This window comes from Capsicum annuum, chromosome 11 (assembly GCF_002878395.1).
Source record: "Capsicum annuum cultivar UCD-10X-F1 chromosome 11, UCD10Xv1.1, whole genome shotgun sequence".
NCBI lineage: Eukaryota > Viridiplantae > Streptophyta > Magnoliopsida > Solanales > Solanaceae > Capsicum > Capsicum annuum.
In genome coordinates this window covers 194,098,663-194,108,755 of record NC_061121.1, presented here as the reverse complement: position 1 = coordinate 194,108,755, position 10,093 = coordinate 194,098,663, and positions in this window count along the sequence as shown.

Sequence of the window (10,093 nt, the reverse complement as noted above, 5' to 3'; positions counted from 1 at the left end):
GAGGGCAATCTGGATATTTCTCTACTTATCCTAATGAGGTCACACAACTTATATTACACTTGGGAGGTTATTTTCCCTACTATTCTATTCTTAAATACTTGGAAAAACACTCTTAAATCCTATCTAGAGTTTTGGGCAAAAGAAGCTAGGACTTCATCATAAAGAGTAAATTAGTGCTTGGCTTGGTGATTTCTCTCCATCATCATATTGGTTTAAGGAATGTTCTCTTCCCTCATAGTTAGTTCCAACTAAAGACATGATTTTATATAATGTTTTCATGGTTTGAATATTGTATGATTTTGGATTTTCAATTATAATTTGGGGATTTTGGTTATAAATGATTGGTTATGGTTTTCCCATGTTTTAATTATTCTTTTATATGCTTTAATGGTTGTTTTGGATAATTGTTTGCATGGGAATGGTTATTTGGTAGTGGACTTTGGTTTTGGAAATACTATGCCCTCAATGTGTTTGATAAAATGCCTATAACAATGCTTTCACTATAATACTGGATTTTCAATGTAACTTATGCATAGTTTAAACTTGGTAATGGAACTCTAATGGTTTAAATGGTTTTATAATGTTTGTCTTAATAAATATACTTGTGGGGTACATGGGAATCCCCTAAGTTAATTAAATAATATGATTCATGGGTATATGGGAATCCCTTGATCTCAAAAGGTTTGGCTAAGGACAATACTTACAAGTTATAGTCAGTATGATGATACCACTACTAATGGCCTTGGTTGGTAATAAATAGATAATGGTTTGGTTTTTTTCTAGTGGTTTTAATTGGGCTTAAAGGGAGGGTGTAGAAAAGTCGTCCAAGGTGGATGTCCCGGGGGGATCGAGACTGGAAACTCATATTTGCCAATGTGAGGTTTGGTCCATGTGACCGTATGCATAATGTCACACTTTATATTTTGGGGGATGTACTAGTCATCTCAGATTCTTTTCCTTAGTCATACGGCTTCACGCACTAGGCCCTTTCATTAAGGGGAGTTGATCCCATATAGCCCATGGATAGTTTTAGGATAGTAAAGTTACATAGCCCAGGTAAAGGTTTTAAATAGCATACTAAACTCGGATCATTTTCGCGTCATGGTTAAATATATATATATATATATATATGTATATATATATATATATAAGTATGGTTTGTGTACATATGGATGGTTTTACTTGGTATTTCTTAAATGGTATTATTTTATCCTTACCTTGAGTTCATGCTAGCATTCACCTGATAACCCATCTTCGGGCAGCTATATCTCCACGCGATGGAAGAACCGGCCATTCTACTCCTCCTGTTTGGCATTCGGACACTTGGGGGTCAGCTTTAGATTGAAGTGGTAAGCTTCCATCTATTCGGAAGGTTCCATTTCATGGATATTATTTCATACTCTGGATTATTTATGGATATTAGTTTTGTCTATGGTTGGGGCATGTCCCAACCAGATATTTGTATTCTTTTGGTTAGAGGCTTTTGTGGAACTACTATGGGTTGGAATAGGCAGTATTGGTAGAGGTGTCTGCCTTAGTATTGCCATTGGTATTGGGGCTGACATCATTGGACAGAATTTCTCACTATTCCATCATATTTTATTTGGGGATTATTTAATTATTAATGGAACTTATTTGGTCATGGTCAGATTTATGGTTTTAGTTTGGCTTGGTATCGTTGGGCGGTCTGTCACGATCATGATCTTATCTAGAGTCTTCATGTGAGTTGTTACACTAACTTGTTTTATACTTGAAATTCAACCAACTTAGGGAAGGCGGCTGAGGTTGGGTTGGGTAGCAGGGGTGGTCTCCGGTCCCGGTCGAACTTGGGATACCCATTACGACAAGGCCCTGAGTTAGATCAGGTCATGGATGATACAACACACTCATATCATAGTCTTTCAATAATTCAAGCCACCTTCTCTAATGAAGATTCAAGTCTTTCTGTGTGAACACATACTATAAACTCTTGTGATTCATGAACACATCAATATGAACACTATAAAGGTAATGCCTCCAAATCTTTAAGGCAAAGACAACAGCTATAAACTCAAGATCATTGGTTGGATAATTCATTTCACGGGTTTTAAGTTGTCTAGAGGCATAGGATATGACCTTACCTATCTGCATTGATACACAACCAAGACCAACTCTAAAAGTATCACAATACACTACGAACCCATCTATGCCATCTGGCAAAGTCAAGACTAGGGCAAAAGTAAGTCGAGTCTTCAACTCTTGGTAACTCTTCTTGCATGAATCTAACCACTGAAACTTAACCTTCTTCTAGGTTAGCCTTGACTTAGGGGAAGAAATAGAATAAAACCCTTTAACAAACCATCTGTAATAGCCAGCCAAACCCAAGAAACTCCTGATATCGATGGAGAAATGGGTTTAGGCCAGTTTCTCACTACTTTGATCTTTTGAGGATCAACTCGAATTCCATCACCAAAAACTATGTGATCAAGAAAAGATACCGATCTTAACCAAATTCATGATGATCTCAAAGGGTCTGCAATATAACTCTCAGATGGTATGCATGATCATTCTCACTATGGGAATAAACAAGGATATCATCAATGAAGACTCTGATGAATATGTCTAAATACTACTTGAACACCCTGTTCATCAAGTCCATGAAAGATTAGGGAAATTTTTTAGTCCAAAAGACATAACAAGGAATTTGAAGTGACCATATCGAGTTCCGAAGGCTATCTTTGAAATGTACATTCTCTGACTCTAATTTGATGATAGCTGGATCTGAGGTCTATCTTAGAGAAAAAAATTTCACCCTGAAGTTAGTCGAACAAGTCATCAATTATGGGAAGAGAAAACTTATTCTTGATGGTAACTTTGTTCAACTGACAATAGCTGATGCACATTCTGAGAGAACCGTCTTTCTTGTGCATGAATAGTATCAGAGCACCCCATGGGGATATACTAGGCCTTATGAAACCCTTATATAAGAGATCCTTCAATTGATCCTTCAATTTCTTAAGCTCAGCTGGAGCCATTCTATAAGGTGGAATAGAGACGGGCTGGGTATCTGGAAGGAGATCTATTCTGAAGTCAATTTCCCTTTCGGGAGGAATATCAAGAAGATATTTGGGAAATACTTCTAGAAATTCCCTTACTAATGAAACTAAATTTAGACTCGTATTCTCAGAATTTGAGTCCTTGACTCAGACAAGATGGTAAATACACCTCTTAGATATCATCTTTCCTTCCTTAAGATAGGAAATAAAATGACCCTTAAGCACTGAAGTACTACCCCTCTATTCGATAACTGGCTCATTAGGAAACTAGAACTGGACAATTCTATTTCTGAAATCGACTGAGGCATAATATGAGTGGAGCCAATCCATGAGGAGAATGATATCAAAATCAGTCATCTCTAACTCCACAAGATCAACTGAAGAAACTTTATGAGACACTCAGACCGGGTAATTTTTGTATTCTCGTCTGGCTACAATAGACTTACCCACTGGGGTAGAGATTGATAAAGGCTCTACTAACATCTCAGGACTGACACCAAAGTTTACAGTGATGTAAGGAGTCACAAAGAAAAGTGAAGCCTAAGGATCTAACAATACATATACATGAAAATGGAAGACTTTTAACATACTCGTAACTGTATCAGGAGTACTTTACTGATCATTCAGAGTATGGAAAGCAGACAGGCTATTCAACTGATGCCCACTGATGGCACTGGAAGTGGCACCCTACTGAGTTGGCTGACCTACTAGAGCTTAAAAAGATTGGACTAGACCTGTTGGCGCGAATCACCTCTATTCTAGGCTATCGCTTGACACTTCGTGATCCTGTGGCCTGGCTTACCACACCCAAAACACACATTACTGCCTACCCAACATTTACCCTGATGGTTCTAACCATACTTTCTGCTGAGCGGGTTGGTACGGCCACTGTTTACACTACACTAGGTTTTAGAAACTTGCACTCTATCCCGACTATCCTGTCTGAACTTAGGCACTGGTGCACTAGCTGAAGATGGAGATGGGGATGAAATTTTTTGGTAGAAATGAGAATGATTACCACATTCCAACCTTGGCTCTGAAAAGTTGAAACTACCAGTTCTAGCCCTCTTATTCTCTTTCTATTTCTCCCTAAGTTTCTCCTTTTCAATTTGTTGAGCATGAACCATAAGTCGAGACAGGTCCATCTTCTTAATCAACATGGCGGTCCTACACTCCTTAACCACACTATCAGATGCACCAGATACAAACTTACTCATTCTGGACCTATTATCAGCCACCATCGTAAGAGCATACCTTGCCAACTGAGTGAACTTTAACGAGTACTCCTACACGCATATACTTCCCTGCTTCAAGTTTATGAATTCCTGAACCATAGCTTTCCTCAACTCTAGTGGGAAGAACCTATCTAGGAAAGTCGTGGCAAACTCCTCCTACTTCATAGGCTCTACTTCCACACCCTTGTCTTCCTTTCACTGCATCAACTAGGTGTGAGCTACTCCTTATAACTGATATGTAGCCAACTCTTCACTCTCATTTAAAGTGACACCTACGATTTTTGTCACCTTCTATACCATATCTATGTTCTCTTGCGGATCCCCCTCAGACTTGGACCTATAAAACAAAGGGGGATTCATCTGAGTGAAATTCCAAATCCTAACTATAACTATATTCAACACTGGATTGGCTGGAGCAGTAGCCTACTAGTTGTTTTGATCATCTACAGAATGGGCTAAAATTATTAAAGAAGCCTTGAACTCAGCCTGAGAAAAATGGTCATTCAGGGATCTTCCTGAATCGGTGGTGGTGTGGGATGATCCTTGTTTTTTTTTCATTGTATATTCTAGGAGGAATTGTCTATAAATGGAATAAAAGATGATTTAGAAAGAGGAATTCAATATAGATCATGCTCTTTCGCACGACATGAACACTTAAAGAGGGAAATTTTTTCTAAAATATCTTATAGCCTCTTGTCCATAAGTGTGGCGAACTTTACATCCATGCAAAAAGACTCAACTCAATGTGGATTTCAAACACCCTAGGACACTTTAAAAGGTTAGGCTCTAATACCAAGTTACACGGTACTTAAGGCCACAAGTGACCCTAAGCTAACCTATGGTCTGGTACCTACTATGAGCACTAAATAAAATAAAAGTAATATAACATGTGCAAAAAATAAAATAAATAAGGTACTGTCATTCTGAATACTAAAATATATAAAATGACATGTCTGAACTATCTGATAAACACTGGAAAACTAGATTGTCTATCTGAAATAACTGATAATAACTGAAAGTTGAATAACTATCTAACTGTCTAAAAAGCCTCTAAGAATCATAAAGATTTGATTGGACAAACCCCCAACTAACTCTAATTAACTGAATCATAATGAAATGTTGAAATGAATGAAATAACATATCACGTCCTCGATGGATGAGTACTCACCAGTACTTTTGCGGGGAACTACTGAGTTGTCTAAAGATGGTCGGGAAATTGTGCATCCGAAACTATGTTATAATACAACATAGCACAAGAAAAAAGTATGCGATCAATACTTTAAATGGACTAGTACGTGAAATAAATTCTAATTGAAATACATGCAAAAATTGAAAGTAATTACATGAACATGTAAAATTGAACATGCAAGACCAAGCATTTTAATACACTGACATTATATGAATAACTAGTGTAGTTTGCATAACTAACTAAATAAATGCTGAAAACTGACAACTTGATCTAGCAAAACTAAACTGAAATAGACTTCCAATACTGACGAAACTATAGGAGTTATCATATAACTGACATAAACCATGGATACTACCATGGATTCCAACGTCTAACCCATGTTGAGGAAGGATGTTCCATCCTTTCCATCGGAGTGGAAACTAAACTAGAGTGATCACAAATCTGAGCCTAATTCAGGTAAAAGGGGAAACGCTCTTTAGTGAGTCCCTAAATCCTACAGAGGCACGTAGTTTCTAGAAAGTAGGATGCATTGAACCCACACGTCCCTCTCATTGCTAAATCCTACTCCCAACTAAATGGCATTGGTGTTATTCATGGTTCAACATAACATGGTACTGTACTGAAAAGGAGCAACTTGAACTTTAACATAGTAATGAAATCATGGTCAGACTAACTTGTAATTTGAAAAGTCTAAAATAGCAAGTAAATACATAGGCATCGAGTGTTCACAACCCGCTAGCACTGAATGATTACTAAAATGAAACAAAAATATTTAAACGATAATAGCAAGTCACAATTCAGAGAACCAAAAGATAATAAATTTCAATAATCATTAAATCACATGAATTTGAACATAAGGGGGTGTAGATCATAGGAAAACAATATGCTTACATGATTAAAATTCATAAATACATGGATTCATTTAAATATACACAAAAACTTGATATTCAAAGCATTACATGACCTAATTTTCATGGGACCATATGAGGAAATGAATTTAGTTCAATTTACTAAGGAAAAAACATGGATTGAATTCATCTTGAACATGTGAAATCCCATAATAAAGTAAAATTCATACTTTAATTAAAGAGAGGGTTTTTGGGCTCAATGGGTGAAAGGAACTCATTGATGAATACCACACATACCTTAAAGTTCTTGGTTTGGTAGAGTAAACTGGACCTTTCAGACTTGGGAGATAATCCTAAGAATAAACCCTAATCTAAAAAGTGAAAAAGTAACTCCCCTTGGGTATAAATGTCGTGGGTTGGGAGTTATAAGGGGATAAAAGACCAAAAAAAGAACTTAGAAACCCTCTGGAAAACATTTGGAAGTCGTCCTATAAAAAAAACTTAGTTTTCAAATTCCTAACGAACCAAAAATTAAACAGGAGGGAAGTTCCGTAGTACCCAAAGGGACGTTTATTTCCTACCTTAGGGCCTGGAAGTTGATTTTCAAAAGGGAGTCTATATAATTTAGTTTGAGTTAAGGATTCTAGCTCTGAAAGTCCCTCTTTGCAATCAGTCCCCGTGGTTAATGAACTTCCTGAGGTGTTTCCCAATAATCTTCCTAGGATTTCTCCCGATAGGGAAATAGACTTGGAATTGATCTTCTACCGAATACCAGTCCTATTTCTATTCCTCCTTATAGGATGGCTCCGACTGAGCTAAAGGAACTAAAAGAGTAGTTAAAAGATCTTTTTTATAAGGGTATCATTCGTCCTAGTGTTTCTCCGTGGGGTACTCCTTTGCTTTTCGTGTGAAATAAGGATGGGCCTCTTATAGACTATATCGCCAGTTAAATAAGATTATAGTGAATAATAAGTATCCTCTTCCTAGGATTGATGATCTTTTTGGTCAGCTTCAGGGTGTTAGATGTTACTCTAAGATTGACCTTCGTACGGGCTACCATCAGCTAAAAATTAAAGAGGTGGATATTCCCAAGACTGCATTCCGCACCCGGTATGGCCATTATGAATTTCTAGTTATGTCAATTAGATTGACTAATGCTCTAACTTCTTTCATAGATTTTATGAATCGGGTGTTTTTGAATTCATTTGTCATAGTCTTCATTGATGACATCCGGGTGTATTCTAAGAGTGAGGAGGATCATTCTAAAAACCTCCAAATTGTGTTGCATACTCTTAAGGATCAGAAGTTGTATTTGAAATTTTCTAAGTTGGAGTTCTAGCTGATGTTGTGACTTTTCTTAGGCATGTTATTTCTAGTGAGGGGATCAAGGTGGATCCATAGAAAGTTGAGGCAGTTATGAAGTAGCCAAGACCCATGACTCCAACCGATATTAGGAGATTTTTGGGCTTGGCGAGGCATTGTATGCAGTTTGTATAGATTTTCTCTTCTATTATTGTTGCATTGACAAGGTTGACTTAGAAAAAGGCTAAGTTTTTATAGTCCGATGCTTGTGAAGGTAGTTTTGAAAAACTGAAGGATAAGTTGACTTATGCTCCTATTTTCACCCTACACGAGGGTACTGAGAGTTTTGTTATGTATTATGATGCATCCCATATGGGGATGGGTTCTGTGTTGATGCAGCATGGTAAGGTGGTAGCATATGCTTTCAGGAAGCTTAAGTTTCATAAAAGGAGTTACCCAACTCATGATCTAGAGTTTCCGACTGTGGTTTTTAAATTAAAAATATGGCATCATTATCTGAATAGGGTGCATGTAGATATCTATTCAAACCATGAGTCTACAGTATGTATTTACTCAAAAGGAGTTAAACCTCAAGTAAAGGAAGTAGCTTGAATTACTTAAGGATTATGACATAAGCTTTCACTACCATCCAGGTAAAGCTAGTTGTTGATGGTCTTAGTAGGTTGTCTATGGGGAACTTATCTCATGTGGAGGAGAATAAAAGAGAAATGGTGAAGGATATTCATAGGTTGGCTAACTTGGGAGTTTATCTTTTGGAAGCTGAGGATAGGGGAGTGATTGTTCATGAAGGGGTTTAGTCATCTCTGGTTGCTAATGTAAAGGGGAAATAGAACTTGGATCCCATACTTATGCAGATTAAGGATGATATAGGTCCGCAAAGGTTATGGCATTCAAATGGTATTTTAAAGTATCAAGGGAGTTATGGGAAAGGCTTTTGACTGAGGCTCATGAGTCCAGATACACAGTTCATTTAGGTTTGACTAAGATGTATCATGACTTGAAAGAGATCTATTGGTGGAAAAATATTAAGATGGATGTGGAAAATTTTGTGGCTAAGTGTATGGCTTGTTAGCAAGTCAGGGTTGAACACTTGAGGCCTAGAGGCATATCTTAAGAGATAGAGTTGCCCATGTGGAAGTGGGAGATGATAAATATGGATTTCATTATGAGTCTGCCATGGTCTTTGAACTAGTATGATTCGATTTGGGTCATTATGGATAGGATGACTAAGTTTGCTCACTTCTTGCCTATGAGGACTAACTACTCTGGAGAGGATTATGCTAAGTTGTTTATTCAGGGGATTGTCAGGTTGCATGGAGTGCCTGTGTCCATCATTTCAGACCAAGGTACGCAATTTTTTTCTCACTTTTCGCATTCATTTAAAAATGTTTGGGTACTAAGGTGAACCTTAGCACCGTTTTCCACCCTCAGATAGATGGACTAATGGAATAAACTTTTCAAACATTGGAGGATATTCTAAGGGCCTGCTCAATCGATCTGGAAAGACAATCCTGGTGAGAGCTTTTCATCATACCCTGCCGAGAGGAGAGAAAGGGAGTGAAGTGCCTCCTTTCGGACCTTCGGACTGTTGGGAGTGATTAATTTTGGAGGTAGTTGGGTTGATTATTTACCTCTCATTGAGTTTGCATACAATAATAGTACCATTCAAGTATTCAGATGGCTCCTTTCGAGGCTTTATATGGTAGGAGGTGTAGGTATCCTATTAGGTGGTTTGAGGGTGGTAAGACTAGGTTGTTTGGTCCTAACTTGGTTCACCAAGCCATAGAAAAGTTGAGGGTGATTAAAAAAGGCTTAAGATTTCCCAGAATCGCCAAAAGTCGAATACGAAAGTAAAGTAAAGGGAGTTGGAGTTAGAGGTTAGTGATTGGGTGTTCTTGAAAGTTTATCCTATGAAAAGAGTCATAAGGTTTGGTAAGAAGGGAAAGCTTAGTCCCCGTTATGTTGGCTCATACCAAATTTTGAGGAGAGTTGGGAATGTTACTTTTGACTTAGAGTTGTCTATGATTTTGGCTTCTATTGATCCAATTTTCTGTGTGTCAATTCTAAAAAAGCATGTGGGTGATCCTTCTTTGATTGTTTCTATGGAAATATTGGTGTTTCAGATTCCTTGTCTTATGAGAAAGTCCCGTGGAGATATTGGATAGGCAAGTCATAGATTAAGGACTAAGAATGTAGATTCAGTAAAAGTGCTTCGGAGAAACCAAAAGATGGAAGAATCCACATGGGAAGATGAAGAAAACATAAATGAAAATACCCGTTCTTGTTTTCCAGGATGGACGAAAATGTTTAAGGTATGAGTTTTTTTCTTCCTTATCGCTTTTCAAATTTGATTTTGGTTCCCGGCTGACGTCCCTACATTATTGTGCTAATGTGTACCCTAGATTCTCATTAGGGGACAATGTAATACCCTAGGTTTTGGAATTTAAAATTTTTTAGAGCATT